This window comes from Neopelma chrysocephalum, unplaced genomic scaffold (genome assembly GCF_003984885.1).
Source record: "Neopelma chrysocephalum unplaced genomic scaffold, ASM398488v2 Primary Assembly neopelma1_24, whole genome shotgun sequence".
In the NCBI taxonomy this organism is placed as follows: Eukaryota; Metazoa; Chordata; class Aves; order Passeriformes; family Pipridae; genus Neopelma; species Neopelma chrysocephalum.
The window spans coordinates 13,074,748-13,091,635 of NW_020897693.1; the positions used below are offsets into that span (position 1 = coordinate 13,074,748).

At 32.9% G+C, this 16,888-nt stretch overlaps 1 long non-coding RNA gene across 1 annotated transcript in view; it reads left to right on the forward strand.

The window, feature by feature from the left end:
• Positions 1-420: 420 nt before the first annotated feature.
• Positions 421-16,888, forward strand: part of LOC113963279 — a 58,985-nt gene continuing 42,517 nt past the window's right edge. The window contains exon 1 of the long non-coding RNA XR_003532703.1: positions 421-495. This is a non-coding gene — a long non-coding RNA (uncharacterized LOC113963279). The remainder of the gene's footprint in view (positions 496-16,888) is intronic.

Here is a 16,888-nt window from a genome sequence, read left to right on the forward strand (position 1 = left end):
CTCATATTTTTAAATACTGAGACAAAAGTTCTCATGAATGAGCTGGTAAGGAACCTCATAAAATTAATCTGGAAGAGTAGTTGAAACAGAAAACATTGTAGAAACACAAACAGAGGGGTTTTTCATATTTAAAGAGGCTGTTCAGTATTTAATGATCAGGAAAAAAAAAGGATTAATTCCTTGTCCCTAAGAATTATCAAAAATCTCTATGTAGCACTTAATTTCTCATTTTACCAATGAAGAGTACAATAAGAAATTAATTTTCACTGTTTCTGTTAACCTTTTATGTTCTATGATAGAGTTCTACTTTTCAAAAGTCAAAATCAATACATTTTGAACGTTGGACTTAGTAGAAGGTTGGCTTGTTTCTTCTGTTTGCTTACAGAAAGTATTTGTTTTGGGGCTCAGTGTACCTGGTATCATACTTTAGAGCACAAAAAATTTTAACAGGATAATACATGTAACAACAGTGTGTTTTTCACCTTACTTAAACAGGTCAGTTGAAGACTTTTCCAAACTTCTCATGGCGTATACTTTCTTTGCCATCCTAAAGTTACAGTATTATGACTTGAACTTGTAAAGGATACAGAGTACAACACTGCACAGTATTTCTCAGGATAACTTCCTTATTTAGCTCTTCTATCATACTGAGTGTAGTCGAAGCACAATTGCTTAATTGAGATAAAATACCTACTATTAGATGGGTGAAAAAATGAATTCTCTAATCTAGACTGTAAAAAAGAATGATATTTGACAAATTTGACCCAGAAAAAGATCTTAACAGGTTTGGGTGTCGTTAAAGAATGTCAATTTATATATATATATAAATGTGAATCCGATTAATTAACTAGGAAAAAAATCTATGAACAGTTACATATTAATTTAGGAAGTTATGATAGGCCAGGTAAATCACTTAGGAAAGCAATGTCATGCTAACACTTACTGTAACTTTTCCTCAAGAAGGTAAATAAGACAAAATTTTCTTAGCTGTATGGTAGTTCCTGCAAAGTTTATTTCAGTTTCTGTAAACACTAAAAATATCCCATTAAGTGAATATTCATATTATTCATTTAAAATTAACTAAGGTGCTCATAACCTTGTGTTTCTTTTCACTCAGGAGTTCCCACACTGAGCCTACTAAAAGCAGTGACTCGCTATAAATAGACAGAGTCTGTGTGATGGTATAATCATTGCTGCCGCCATTCATGATCAGCTATGAGTCCCAGCATCTTAAAAGGAACAGAAGAATGATACAATAATAATTGAATTAATTTTTGTTACTTGACCCACACCTGAGACTAGATACAACTCTTATGCACAACAATACTCCACGTACCCAGAAATGCAGAGTAAGTCTGAAAATATTCCTGTATGTATAGGTATCCTTCCCAGGAAAAGACAAACCTTAGCAGGAATGGAAATTGCTTGCTTTCCTACCTACTATGATGATTTATAGTGTGGCAGAGTAGTAGAGACAAGACTCCTGGTCAGGTGTGAGATATATGACACTAATCATGTGGATGATTATGATTAGATTTATTACTGATACAGTATCTAAATATTGCCAATGCAGTATATAATATAAGCAGGTCTACAGGGTTATAATATAAGCACGTTTGGGTAGAAAGGTACAGGTTTATGGTTTTTGGCCCTGCAGAATGCACAATTGCAAAGTAACAAAGCAACAAAGGCTTCCACTACAAAGTATCACCAAATAACATATTAAGAAGAAGAATCTATGTCAGTAGCTGTTCTTCTGATTATGGTTCTCAGTCTCTCAGTATCTTTCTGCACCCTAGACTGCATGACCCTATTGACTTCTTCAACTGAGAATGAATGCAGTAACACAACATCTTACTGAGCTCTGCCTTACCACATGTTTTTCTTTTCACCAAAAAGGCACTGTATATATACAGAAAAAACTAAAAGAATAAGTGAAATTTCAAATACTATATACTGTTTATGTAATTTGTGTCCTTTGGGGAGATTTATACCATACTACTGAAAGTTTAAATGCTGTCTATTATTATCTCAACCAAAACTAACCCAATGTTTTTATGTATGAATACAATCCCATGGATTTTACTTTATCTGCACATATCAAATTATTTTCTTCTCCCATCATCCTACCTATATTTTGTGCAAGTGATCTACTTTTATACTCTCTCCATCAAGGTTCAACTTACCCAGGTATTATTAATCAGAAAAAGTGTAAGGCAATCCAATTAGGTCCAGCATGCTCCTGCTGTCAAAAAATCAACCAGCTGTGATTGATTAATGGAAGAATGCATCTGATTTTGTTGTGCAAGTTCTTTCCTTGAAAAATTTTAAGATGTTTAACATGTTTCTGTCAACAAATCTTCTCAGCTGACAATCTTTATGAAACAGCCATCTGTTTTTAGGGATTATAAATACTTTATCAAAATATTTTTGACATGTTTCTCTTGAAAGATGATATCTTCTTTTCAATAAGTTAATGTCCTAGAGATAACTGCAATAGCTAAGTATGCAGTCAGAAAATAAACTTTGAGATTTATCTAACTCACTGGCAAATGACATAATCCACAGCCTCAGTATATTTTTTATTGTCATAAATTACATGAAAATAACATCAATACTTTCAGAGTTTCTGTTATTTTATTAAGATTAAAATCATGCTAAATCAAAAATAAGTAGAATTTAAAATGGTTAATTGAAGGTTGCATCCTCCCTCTTATCCCGCCTTCTGATTTATCAACTATTTGTCCATTTCTTGTCTCAGCATTTTTCTGTCATTTCAAGAAGAATTAGAATTCAGATATTTTAGGTCTCCATCTTATAGATGTGGGAGTAGTTCAGAGTCTGTGAAGACTTTCATTTTGCTGTCCTGCAGTTATCCACACAAATAAAATATTTATTATTTATCTCATATTTTTCTACAGTGACCAGAAGCATTATCTAGAACAGGACCCATTTTGCTAGACACAAAATAAACAAAATTCTTGACTATAGATGTTTATAGACTCAGAGTGAAGACAGAACATGTAAATGCATAAGTAGCAATGGGGCCTAAGAAGTGTGGATGAGGAATAAGAATGATTTTGCTCTAAACTATTGCATATGCAGTTTGAATTTGTTAGCCGATTGGGAGAAGTAATATCAGGATGCCATCCATCCACTGTAAGGTGGGTATTTTTTGCGGGAAAAATTTTGAAGGTGAGGTTATTCATCAATTTCTTTTTTTTTAAAGCAAGTCTTAGGTGAACTTTCTTGAAAGGCTTTGCTTGTTTCCAACTGCTTTGTAACATAGCGACTTTGATTTTTTTCCTTCTGTATAATACAGATTTTCCAAATCTAAAAAGTAATTTTTTCTATTATTATCCACTCAGTAAATACTACCATTGTCTTTTAGAGAGATTGTATCATAAATACACATATTTATTGAAAGAATAAAAACTCCATTCCATTACTGACTTTAGTAACTTTTGTCTTTTGTTGATATGACCCAATCCTGTGAATAAGATAACAATGTGCCTGGTATGACTAACATGAATAAGGCTTTGTGCATACAGAAATACTTGTGAGATTAAGATCTATAAGTTAAGATTTTTAAAATAATGTGTTTGGAGCACTTCAGAGGACTAACTTTATTTCTGTGTGTATGGCACTAGTGGCCTACCAGGAATCTTGATGTCACTATGGGATTTCAGTAATTTCTGACCTACAGCTGATGGGCAGAAATGCAAACTATCTATAGTTAACCATCAGAAGCACCAAGGCTTTATGTTTTATTAATTCTTATTCTCAGATTAAGAGAGATGGTAGGGAAAGGGAGGAGAAATATCTTGCATCTCTTTGCAGAGGTCAGTATTACTGTATATCGAAAACAACTGTACAACATGCAGCTCTGCTGACAAAAAAGGCACGAAGAACAAAAGTACCTAATATTTCCTCTTTAAACTGTAATAAAATTACAAATAAGGATAAACTATTGAAAAAGAGTTTGGAAATGCACTACATTTCTGAAAGAAAGACCTATATTATAAAACTAAAAGTATAAATTTGGCTTTATGAATTTATTAGATTGAATGAGGCCATGATTTCCTCTCTTTTTTAGCACCCTAAATACCAACACATTCTGCTAAACAACAAGTCCTGTTTAACTCTGGTTGTACAGCACCACTGCACTGAGTGATGGGAAAGTATCACGCAGCATCCCCCGGGTCTAACCCTCTGGTTGTTCTCTGTAGTGTTCTCTCTAAGTCTTCTGTGAAAGCCATGTATCCTATATATTTCTATATATTTCTAAACATTTCTATAATGGGATAGAATTACAACTGAACTTTTGAGTCCATTGAATTAGGCATTGCTTATGAGATTCAGTTTCTGATTGAACACCGTGTTCTTTATCCCATAAGCAGTGTTCCAGAGAGATGGATATTTGCCAGTGCTCCTTATACATACCTAGGTTTGAACTCAATGTATCCCTGGGTTATCTCAGTTATTTCTGAAACTGAGACAGTGTCCCTATCACACATTGCTTCCTAAACGTTTTAGCTTAGATCTGAACAATGTTGACACATTGTTTAGTGCATTCCAAAATATTTGTGATTGAAATCTAGCAAAAGTTTTTTTGAGAAACTCGTGCATAGGAAACAGCAAAGAAGTGCATTTCAAACTACAATATTTTTCTTGAAGTCTTTGCACATGAATTGAATAAATAATTTGGCACCAGTACAGGCAAAATTTACAGCTTTTTTCATATGGGGAGAAGAGGGCTAGAAGTAAATTTGTCCCTCTTTTGTTTCAATTTCAGTGATGACTGGCTCTTGTTACAGAAAAACAAGAGGAACTTCAGGGAGAAAAAGATATAACACAGGGAATTATTGGAAGGTTACAGCATAAATCCATCATATTTGAGCTCTGGCCACTGTGGAGCTGTATTATATCACTCACAAGAAAATGGCTGCAAATTTTTGAAACAAATATACTTGTACCAAGACGTATAATTAATTTTGAACTGTGCCTGCACTCTGTGCCTATGTCTACTTTGAAAACCAGACAAATCCTAGAAAGACTGTAAGTTGCCTGGTAACAGGCAAAGGATGAAAGGCAATGGAGACCAGAGAGAACTACAGGTATTTCATTTTCTTCCATCTAATTGACATCACATAAATTTGAATTAGATCCTCAGAGTTTGAGCTAACTCTTGCTATTTGTATTAAAATTAAAACTTAAAAAAAAAGAGTTTGGGAAGAGTTTGGAATTGGACATAGATCCCTTTACATGACAAATGAGAAACCAAGTAATTGGTAAAAGGTTTAATATTACCAAATTCAACTTCAATTCCGATGTTTTGTTAGTCTGACTTCTGTACTATGATGCTCAGGCATTATTCTAAATGTAGAACTTTTAACAAAATATTTCTTATCTTATCCTTGATAGCTGACAGGAAATTAATGTCCAGAACCATCAACAAAGCATAAACTATCTTATGAGGAATATAAATATTATCATGAGTGAAACATGACAGAATAAGAAGTAGAATTTAGTGCCTGAAACACAGAAATGGAGATTTATATAACAGAACTAAAAAGGAATACCTTATGCAGCCCTGTCAGGGATTATATTTATTCTTTGTACTTTTTTATACTGGAATTTGGCAGGCCAGACTTGATGGAGTAAGGGATTTCTATTACCCAGTAAAACCCTTTCTGCTCTGACATCATACAGTTGTCTCCAGTGGAGTCTCAAACACCTCCTAAGTGCTCAAACATTTGATGATGTTTTGAGAAGGTCTAACATAACAAAAGAGTTTGTGACCTTTTACCAAAAGAAGCACAAGATAAAAAATAATCTTTTGCCAACACTACTAATGGAAGGAAAAAAAGGGCAATCTCTACAGGATTATAAAACCCTCATCTAATCCTAATAGCTAAAAAGGATCTCTGAGGATTAGATTAAGTTCTATGTTTTTTCTTAACATTAGGTTCAAGAGAATAAAGAACTATACAACAAAACCTTATATTTGAAAAGCCAACTCTTGTGTCCAAGATAGTTAATGCAAAACTTGAGTTAAATCAATCCCGACAAAATTAAAATGCTAATATGATATTAATTTAAATTACAGCAATTGTAAAACAGGCTACCTCTGCTAAATCTGACTATTCATATAGGGAAATGTCAATCCAGGTAAATAACTCTTGGAAACTGATACTTGAAAAGAAATGTTCAAAAGCCAAGTCCAGAATACATGAGACATACCTGAAACATGTATAGTTTATATAATTTAATTTTCTAAAGCAAATTTGAAAATTGCCAAACAGTAAGAGCAGTCAATTATTTTAGCTTAAGAATCAGAAAATATTTAGAACTATATAAGGAACTATAAAAAATAGTATATAGTGCTGATACTCTAGCATAAACTATATTACAATGACATTATTCAAAAAGATTAAGAAAAAGCATTTAAATGACTTTATGTAACAGGTTGTGAGAGATTACATTACCCATATAGTTATTAATATTAATATTTATATATTTTCTCAACAACCAGTGCTTATATATTGCTGTTGATTGACTTGAGTCTTCAAATTTTTCCAGTGATATGAAAGTAGGAAATAAATGTAAAGACAGAGGAAAAAAGGTAAATATACAGTCTCTGAGGACAGCAAAGCTTTAAGATTGGATAAGATTCATAAGGATGTAGAATTAAAAAATAAATAATAAAATTAAAGCATTAACTTTTCCAGTTTACTTTTCTATTTTGTAAAGAATGCTTATTATTTTCTCCTTCTGTGATCTGTATATTTTAGATTGGAAACAATCATCCTTCTCAATTCATATACTAATTTTTCAATTAAAATGTCATTATTTGTAATCAGCTCTACAGTAAAGAAGAGATAAAGAAATTAGGCACTTTTTTTCTTAAGCAATTAGTATTTTGCTTTCAGAGTCAGGGAAAAAAACAAACCCTCTTTCAACTATTCTTTATCACAAAATCAGATGACATAAAGAAAAAAGAAGCTGATGTTCATTTGTGTAAGAAATTATTTGCTGTGATAACAGTAAAGAATAACCTGAAGAGATAGCTATTGTCTGCATTTCCAGCTAGATTTCAAAGAACTGCAAGACACGGATTAACACATCACTGTTTTATGTAAAAATTAAACTTTTATATAGCATTTGGGTGACCTGAGGTTTGAAACAAATGATTATAATACCATTGTTAACAGCCAAAAAACTCCTAAATAATGCATATTCAGTGGGTTGAATTTTGTCAAAAGAGCAAACTGAAAATGAAAGAATACCAGATGAGAGACTAAGGCTATTAGTGGAAATTTTTTGTTACTATCTTTTTGAAAGCGAATTCATTCTTATTTAGAAAGGGGAAAAAAAAAAGGAAGCAATTCACCAGTCAAATACAGCAGTAGTTTTGGAAGTCTAAGTTTTATCATGAACAGTGTAGGAGAAGAAGGCAATACATCTCTAGTGAAACATACAAAGCAGTAAAATAGGGTAGTAATCATGCACAAGAGTGACATTTTCACAGAGTGAGTAAGAACAGAGAATGAGTACTGAACAAGTGTGTAAAGTGGCAGGAGAGAAAGGAAAAATTGCAGTAAGTTCCCTGTTATGACTTTCTTCTTCAATTCATATCCACATTTTTTTCTCATGTTTATAATTTCTGTCTCAGAAAGGAAGATCAGAAGCTGTTAAATAAAATATATTTTTATCAAATAATAAATGAGATTATTAGAATTATTCAGTGTATGTAATCTGGAAGAAATGTCAGGTGAACAGTCCACATTCTATCCTAGAACAACTTACTGAGCATGAACAGTATAGAGATAGATAGATAGATAGATAGATAAATAGATAGATAGATACATGCATGCATATATACATACATACATACACACATACACAAGTAGATAGACACAGAGACAGTACAGATTGCCTTGGACTCATCAGTCTCATTGCATGGATGTGATTTCTTGTTAGAAATACTGATTTGCGATTTTTCTCTTTGATTTTTTTCATTAACTTCATATGATACAGCTTGTCATCTCAACATTTATATGCACACCATCTTCCATTTTTGTAATGTGCATACTTTTGCTATCAAAGATCAAAACATTACTTTATACATTCTCACTCCAATACTCCAGTGTTCCCCCTCTCTAGATATCATACTTTTAGACAATTTTAAAAAATTCCATAATGTTTATACATATGTAATCATTGCCCTCTACTGAACCAAAATGACTTTCCTGAGACTTACAATAGTACATTCTCCTTCTACTCTCTCCCTTTTTCTCTTTTGAAACAGGATCATTTTATGGCAATAAAACTTCTGAGGCCATGGATATGTGTAGCTGTATTAAATATTTTACTTCTTTATCTCCAAATATCTCAAAAGCCTTTCAAATGGAAGGAGCTGTTTCATTGTTTCTACAGCATGAAACTAAATGTTGATACTAACACAATTCTTACACACAGGTGCTCGTATGTGAGGGCATCTCTGTGTGCATGTTTCAAGTAGAAAAATACAGACATGCACTTACACACATAAAAGTGTTTGAAAGTGAAGTTTTACAGTTTAAATAGAAGAAGATAGACTTTAGAAAGAATATTTCTGTTATAGCAATTTCATCCAAAATATTTTGGCCAAACCTATTCAGAGAACTGTTTAAAAGAAGCTCAAAGGTGTTAAATATAAATTAAGGGCAAAGTGCAACCACAGAAGTCACATTACTGCCTCTGTTCTGAAAACTTCTCCAACCACAGAGAGAATGGATCTCATTTCCAAGAATATTTCTTAAGGGAGCCAAGTTCACTAAAGTCCTGTACAGGTATGACTGCTTACAAAGGAATCAAAGAGTGGCTTGAGCTTTCAGGACAAAGTAACCTAAAGATGGCACCTGTCACAGAACATTATTGCCTGCAGATATGGCAAAGCTGCTGCAAATCAGAGTGCATCGCTGCTTTTCTTTGTCTTATATTCTTGAATATATACTCAAAATTATATAGTGGCTTCTTTTCCACTATAATTAGTGTGACATCTTGCAACAAATATGGCAAAAATTGATATTTCTAACTTATTCTAATTTTGGAATTCTAAAATAAGCAAAACTTGAAAGTCAGAATAAGGTAAACTGAAAGTTTACAATGTTTGAAAAATGTAGCACAGAATACACATTGTCATTGACAAGGATGTTGCAGGTAAAGTAGGTTGTTGCTTACTGATTAAGTTAAGCTTCTGTATAGCTGGAATACTGTCAGTGACTTGAAAAGAGTATCATTGAGAGAGGGAATGCATGAAGGCACGCATAGGAAGGCATGGAAATTTTTGCTTCTCAGTGGTTAAATTCCTTGCAATTTCAAATGTATTACTGCCCCAGAAATGGATTAAGCATGAAAAAAAAAGCATAGGCTAGGAAGAAAACAAAACCTCACTGCTCCAAAAGTCATCCTCGAGATGTATTTCCACAACTATACAAAGAATTCTGAGCTAAGTATTTAATTGGTCACCTGTGTTATACCAATGCAGGTTCAAGCTCATCAGGTTCAAGTGAAATTTTAGCTGTTGATATTTCATAATCTGTTTTGCAGTTTTTCGGAAGAGCCCTAGTGACTCTTAGATAACTGTGATTCCAAAGTAGTATAAGTAGTTCAATGCAATTAGTCTCTTCATGGCCAATTTTTTCTCTCAAAAGTTAACAGTGTTTAAGCAGGTTGATGAGCTATCTTTCCTGTTGTCTTTCAGTCTAGTGATATGAACAGTGAGCAAACAGATGTCCTGTTGAAATTAATGAATGTTTGTTTCATTCTTATTTAAAGTTCAAACTATTCCTCATATTTTGATTGACAATCAAAAGGGAGAACAAACCATAAAATTATATTTTGCACAACTGAGATAGAATCTCTAATTTTAATGAATTTCTACCCTCTAAGAAGTTTGAAGTTTAGAAATATATTTATATCCATATTGCTTTCACTAAGTTCATTAAAGGTATTTACTAAAGCTCTTTATGTTCTTCAGTATCATACTCGAAGTTTTCGTTACTTTTTTGTAGATACCATTTTTCAGAGTTTTCACAAATAAGAGATGTTCTTCTCTTAAAAGACCTCCTTTCTGCAACTCGAAGTACATTTCTTCCATTTCTTCTTATATTTTCCATCCTTTTACTGTTCCTTGCATTCTCTAAAATATTACACTGAAGAATTTCATGGTAGTTGCACAGTGTAAATGCTCACAGGATATTTATCACATTTTCTTCTGTAGGTCTTTGCTTATAGTTGGCAAATATTAAACAAGCTGTCATCATTCAAGCTTCTTTTTATTTTATTTGTTTAAGAGAATACTTCATTTTCAGTGATCTGTTCTTGATAAATGATTTATAGCAAGATTATGGGAACAGTGAAAGAAACAAAAGGAGTGGTCATTGAGAGAAATTCTCCCTAACTTCAACCTTTACTTTTATTAACAGAAAACAAATTGTGGCAGCAAGCCAAATGTTTTTACTCTGGACATTCACTTTCATGTAGAGTGTGAATAGAGGCAATTGATAATGAGACATTTGAAAAGAAAAAGTGAACTGTGTTCAATACACATGACTAATGATAGGAAAAATCATGAAGACTAAATATAAGCTTTATCTCTACATTTCCTTTAGACTGTAAGCACAGCTAAATAAAGCAATATCTTCATCTCAAAACTAGCATTAGAGGATGATCTAGTTATTTTTTGAGTAGTGATTTGTAGTTTCCTGACTACTAGGAAACAGCATGTTATGAATATGATATCTAGAGATTCCTGAACATTTGTTCTGCTGTGCTTGGAATTCCTGGTTTTGTTGGAAGTTTCATCAAGCAGCAAAGCACAGCAATACAAGTCCTACTGGGAAAAAAGACATGGGGGAAGGGAATAAAAGAAAGTATTTTTATCCTGCAAAGTTTTCCTTTTTTTTTGCTGTTTATAATGTGAATTGCAGAAGAAGAGCACTCAGCATTTTTGCCTGTTTAAACTGCATGTTCAATGGAAAGTTTAGAAAGTGACTTGGGCTCCCAAAAGATTAGATCGTAACTCTATACACTAAAAAACGAATTTAAAAAACACACAAGAAAATGTACACTAGAGAAGAACATGTTTCACTGTACTCTCTTTGAAATGACCTTATGGGTCATTGTGTCAAAAAGACTTTTTGAATGAATATACTCAGCACTAACTCCTTTTGCTTCTATTGTGTTTTTCATTCTCACGAGGAAGAAAAATGTATATATTGTAAAGTGAAGGATGGCACACTCGACCCATGGTGCTTTTCATGCTTTTAAAGAAATATTGAGAAGTATCAAGAAAATAGATATATTTTGTGTTTTTAAACAAACACACAACCCCCCATGAATTTAAAAAAAATGTTTGTACAATACTTTTCCTTTCTTGTTTACTTTCTTAAAAAGCATGTTGTTACCATATCAAGGCTATGACTGTCAAATCTGCATACAGATTTTTGACTTCCACTCACAGAGATTGTGATCAAACCACCCTCCAGGTTAGTTAATTTTTCTGTGCACGATCACTGCCTAGGAGGACTGCGAGTTCCTAGATGCAAAAAACACATCTACATATATACATCTGATTTGTGTGAAGATTCTCATTTATTGTTTTTCTGCCCGTAGTCACTAAAAGACCCCAGAGAAGATCAAGATGCTGTTTTTCTGTCCCCAATACATGCAAACAACTATAGTCAGTTGTTTCTTTAAAAATTTCCAATCTAATTTAAAACAAAAACAAGAATGAGAAGTGCTAATAATGATGTAAGACACCCAGTAGGACAGGCTACTACGAATGGATCCATGTTCCATGAAAGTGGTCCCTGAATCTGTTGGTGGGAAATCTTTGAGCTACAAGTTACACGGAGAACTGTTGGATAAAGATTATATTTAAAGATGCTTTCCTCATCACTTTGTCACATATGGCAGATGCACAGTGGAGCTATGTCCTAATTGATTTTCAGCTGTATTCAATCTCTAGGGGTCTCTTATTTGTCACATTTCCTTCAGTCACTATTACAAATAATGACTGTCATGACTGTGGGAGCATTTTCCTAGATACCTACATGATTCATCAAATCCCTGTCAACTAGAGACTTTAGTTATCCAGAGGTTAACACCCATTAGCTCTTTCATTTGAGATCTTCCAAAAAAACCCCAAACAGTTAATTACATGTTTATGAAAACATACGTTATTGTCTGAGTCTTTTCTAGTAGAAAACAAAAGAACAAGTATAGCAATGAGTGAATCAAGTTAAAACACATTTAGGTCACAATTCAAAACACTGCCCAATATATGACCTGATCTCTTGTTGCTGTCACATTTTTCACCTTGCACATTTTCTACTGCAAAAAGACTGCAGCTCTGATTCAAAAAGGACAGTCCTTTCCCTGATTCTACCATTTACTGCTATGCTCCACTTTCAAGTAGGTCTCTGTTCTGGATTACTTCCTTTAAATCTTAAATATATCTAGATTGGTAGAGGAAAAATCTAAATTATTTCCTCAGTAATACTGCAGTTCTTCCTACAATGAAATCAAAGAAATAATCTCATTAGTGTCAGCAGAAGGAAAAATGAATCTTTCATTTTGGAACGCTATGAGAGCTGGGTAGAGTGAATGGCCATAGCAGAATGTCAGCCAGACACATCTTTTCTGGCCTGTCTCAGCAGGCGTGAGGGTAACACTGCAGTTATAGCACTTTATTAAAAAAAATAGAAAATTCATATATGAACAACATTTCATATATTAAAAGTTAAAAAGTTAAAAGTTGCAGCTAGAACTTCACAGTATACATACGGAACTTTTCCATAGTATCTTTTGTTACTGTCTAATGTCTCTGATAGTATCCACTCATAGCATTTTCTTGGCTTTTGCTTACGAGGTGATATTGGGTCTAAATCAGAAACTTAGGAAATAATTGGGAGAGTAATTCGTTTCATTGAGATGTAGAGAAATAGCTCTACTGATCAAACAAGTAGCTGGTGAGTTGTCATGCTGTCAGCAAAAATAAAAGAGTTGAATGTTAGGGGTCTTTGATTTTTGTGATTTAATCCAGAGGACCAGGAGAAATTCATTCTATGCTGTTTATCTCCCTGACTGTGACTCAGTAAGGAAATTCAGCTGAGTATAGATCATGTTCACTCTTATGTTGGTGATTTAAGATTAGACTGAAACACAAATATGTGGTGGGAGGATGTTAGCTGGTATTATTAGGACAATTTTTTTCCTCTAGTGTTGTCTTTCATGCTAGTTTTTTCATCTTTCTTTTCCAATATAAATTCCTTCTCAGGCTACTATTGCTGAACGCAGAACCTTAGGCTGTTAAGAATATTCACTGTATGCAGAGGTAATTCTGGTTTTATATGCACACCAGTGATGAAGTATGCCTAGAGCAGAAGACTTGAGAATTTATAAGGAAACTCTTCTGGCTTTGCTTCTGAAAGAATATTAGATCCTTGCACACACAGCTGTTAAGGTTATTCTTTCTTCTTCATCCTATTCCATAGTTCTTTTTTTCACATCAAGTTGATACTTTGGACAAGAAAATTATCAGTCCTTTACCTATATACCATGAACTGTAGTTCTGTTTAGGCTATTAGACCTATTTAGGTTGATAAACTAGCCTATGCCCTGAATAAAACAGGACAAGTTTTGTTTTCTGAGAAATCAGTCTGAGTTTTTATCTTTGGGAATAAGTTGGGGAGTATTCAAATATAGTGGCGATTTGGATCTTTTTTTAATCTTTTTAGAGCATTCTCAAAGCAGAAAAGAAACTTGACTCTTTATTGATTTCTTCCTTTTTCTCTACAATTCCCTTTTTCCAAGGCAGCCTATTTCTTCCACCTTACAGGCAGAGGTTTGATATGTGGTAGATCTATTGCTTCCTTAGTTCTAGCAATAAATATGGTGTTAATCCAAATCATTTGTACTGATGCAAATAGGATTTTTTAGTGAGAATTTTGATGTAATATTTAGGTTTATTTATACTATTAAAAAAAAATAAGAGGTTTCACCACAGTTAATGGTAAACATTCTATATCTCAGAAGTGAAAAGAGCAACAGTTCTGTGCTGAAGCAAATGACCAAGACAATACACGAACTGGAGATAGAAACTTTTCCCATTGTAAAACGCTGTTAGATTAAGGAAGGTTATGCTGGGCAAAAAACCTGAGATGGAATCCTTCACAGAGTCTGCCAGACCTGGTCTTCACAGTATGCTTTAAAAAATAAAAAAAAAACAAGCTACAAAATTTGATTTCTGCTAAACGGAAAGTCAGAAATAAATGGTTACAGTTGTTTGGAAATAATTTCTATGTGTGGAATTGATTTAATTTTTTCTATAAACTCATATTTTGACCACAGAGGGAAAAAAAAGAAGTAAAAAATAAGAAAATAGTAATCGAAGTGTTTAACCTCAGCCGTAGTATTTGCCATGAGAGGTACCAGCTGTGCTATATTATATACAAACTGCATGCTAGAGAAACTCCAAGATAATGGACTTCCTTAAATAACCTAAAAAAATTAAATGAAAGTATAATTATCAGGGCTGCCTACGCACTTGTGGTCTGGAAAACTTTGTTATTAAAAGTTACCTCAACTGCATGATAATGAAGAAAAGGTTGTGGCTACAATCTTTGTTATATCAATATAAGAACTTACAGATAACAATTAAGAGGTTCTATTTTTTTAACAGTAGGACTGTATTCACAATTTGTGTACGTCCAAAAAAGTTATTGTGATATTTAAATACAATACCAACAGATGTATTTGAAAATTGTTGAGATTACATTCTATTCCCCCACATCACCCAAACTTTGCAGATTTGAGGAATACAGTACTTTGTACAAAAGAACTAACTGTGAGGATGTAGAAAAAAATTCATTATGGGATATTAATAAAGACCTTTGTCAATAAATTCAACTGCTCATATATTTTAAAGCACTCTGATTTCCTAAAAAATAAAAGGATTCTTATGGTGTTTTTTATATTTTTTAAAATTATTTCTATAACATTATTATTTTAGTGTTGATTTTTTTAATAGATTGACCATACTCCTTCTCTTTATACAGTTCTGACAAATTTTCTTGATAATGTAAAGCTATGTCCAAATATATTGGACCTAATATATTGATTTTAAGCACCTATTTCAATTACTATGAAAAAAAAGGATTAAAATTACATGCCTAGTAAAAAAATGCTGTTTCAAGTTGTGATGAAGAGAGTTTTGTTCTCTCTGTCTCAAATAAAAAAAAGCATTTGAAAATCCTTAAAATTTTACTTCATTTTATTTTGTTTTGATAAATAAGTCACATAAAGATGTTGTTCCATAAAAATTGTTTCCTAAAGCCTTTTATATCTCTTTCTCTAACAGTCTATCTGCTCTAATTGCCACTGCAGTGACAGCAGAAGTAAAGTATTTTCATTACTTTATTCGTACATTGCTTGATAAAAAGTATTGGTTCACTTAGATAAGGGAAATTACCAAGCCTATTAGAATGTTTGGGACATATTCCTGATATTTATATCTATAAAATCCAAGTCTGGAAAAAAAAGAAAAATAAACCAGAGGTAACATTTAAAAAAATTAATCTACAGAGTACTACCATTTATTGAGCATAAAAGTTTTCATCTTTATTGTGACACTATTTTAAAAATATGAACAAATCTCATGCACTTGAAAATAAATGTCTGTCAAGCAAATATCTTGCTTAAATTTAAGTCTTTTATTTAAAGCTCTTCTGGTAAGCCTGTTAATTACATTTATTTAATTACATATGTATAACAGCAACTAGAGATGTTGATATATCTGGAGTTGTGCAGGAGAAATTGTCACAATTTCAGTTTATGTAGAAAATCTGAAGCAGAGCTGAAGGTATGAGTCATGCTCCAGTATAAGCCAGAAGCATTTGACTCTTCATTTGAGAAATCATGCCTTCAGAAAGGATAAAAACGTGACTTTATTGTGCTACTGAGTTGCACAGTGCTACTTCTTCAAAGATTGCATAGAAATGGCTGTATTTTAATAATCTGTAAAGTTTATGATTTACACACGAAGTGCCTCCACGTTTCCTGCTTCTTGGCAAAGGTTTCACGGCAGTATGCTGCAGTGTTTTATTGCGTGCAGTGCAGAATTTATAAGTCTTATAATATATACATTATAAAATATTTACTACTATATTATGAAAACATTTTTGTAAATAGTTAAAACTGTAGTTCAGTTGTCAAGATAATTGAATAAACCATATTCTGTGGTGTATCATCCTGCAGTGATGAATCACCATTTTAATTCTGTTCCATTCATTTATTCACTAATGCGGCAAAACTGAAAATTTCTTAAGAGCCCACACTTTGAATTAGAGACTTTAATTTATATACTGAAAGAAAGAATGAATGAAGTTTCTGTTCTGCTAATGTAACTTACATTTAAACTTCCTGTAAGGCTTAATAAGACAGAAGTTTTAGTTCTTCAAAAAATGTATTTTCCATAGATAATTTGATTTTAAAATTAGCACAACTCAGCTGGTTCCAGATGTTGAGAAGACACTTGCTTATGTTTTTATTACTGATATATTTCTTTAAGCAAATGTGAGTCATGATTCTGATTAATGATGAGTATACTGGGAGAAGGTTTGCTCCCTTATCTTTCCTTATCTCTTACTCTACCACAGGGTTAGTTTGTAATTCACAGTCTTGGAGAAACAAGGATATCAAGGTCATTTTATTATTCATTAATTAACACTTTAAATTACTGTGCTAAAATCTGAGCTTTCCTTCCCCCTAGGCTGTCAGAATGGCTGAGGAGGGGGGGAGAGGGGGCAGAAAAACTGACCCTGGATATCACTGAAGACGG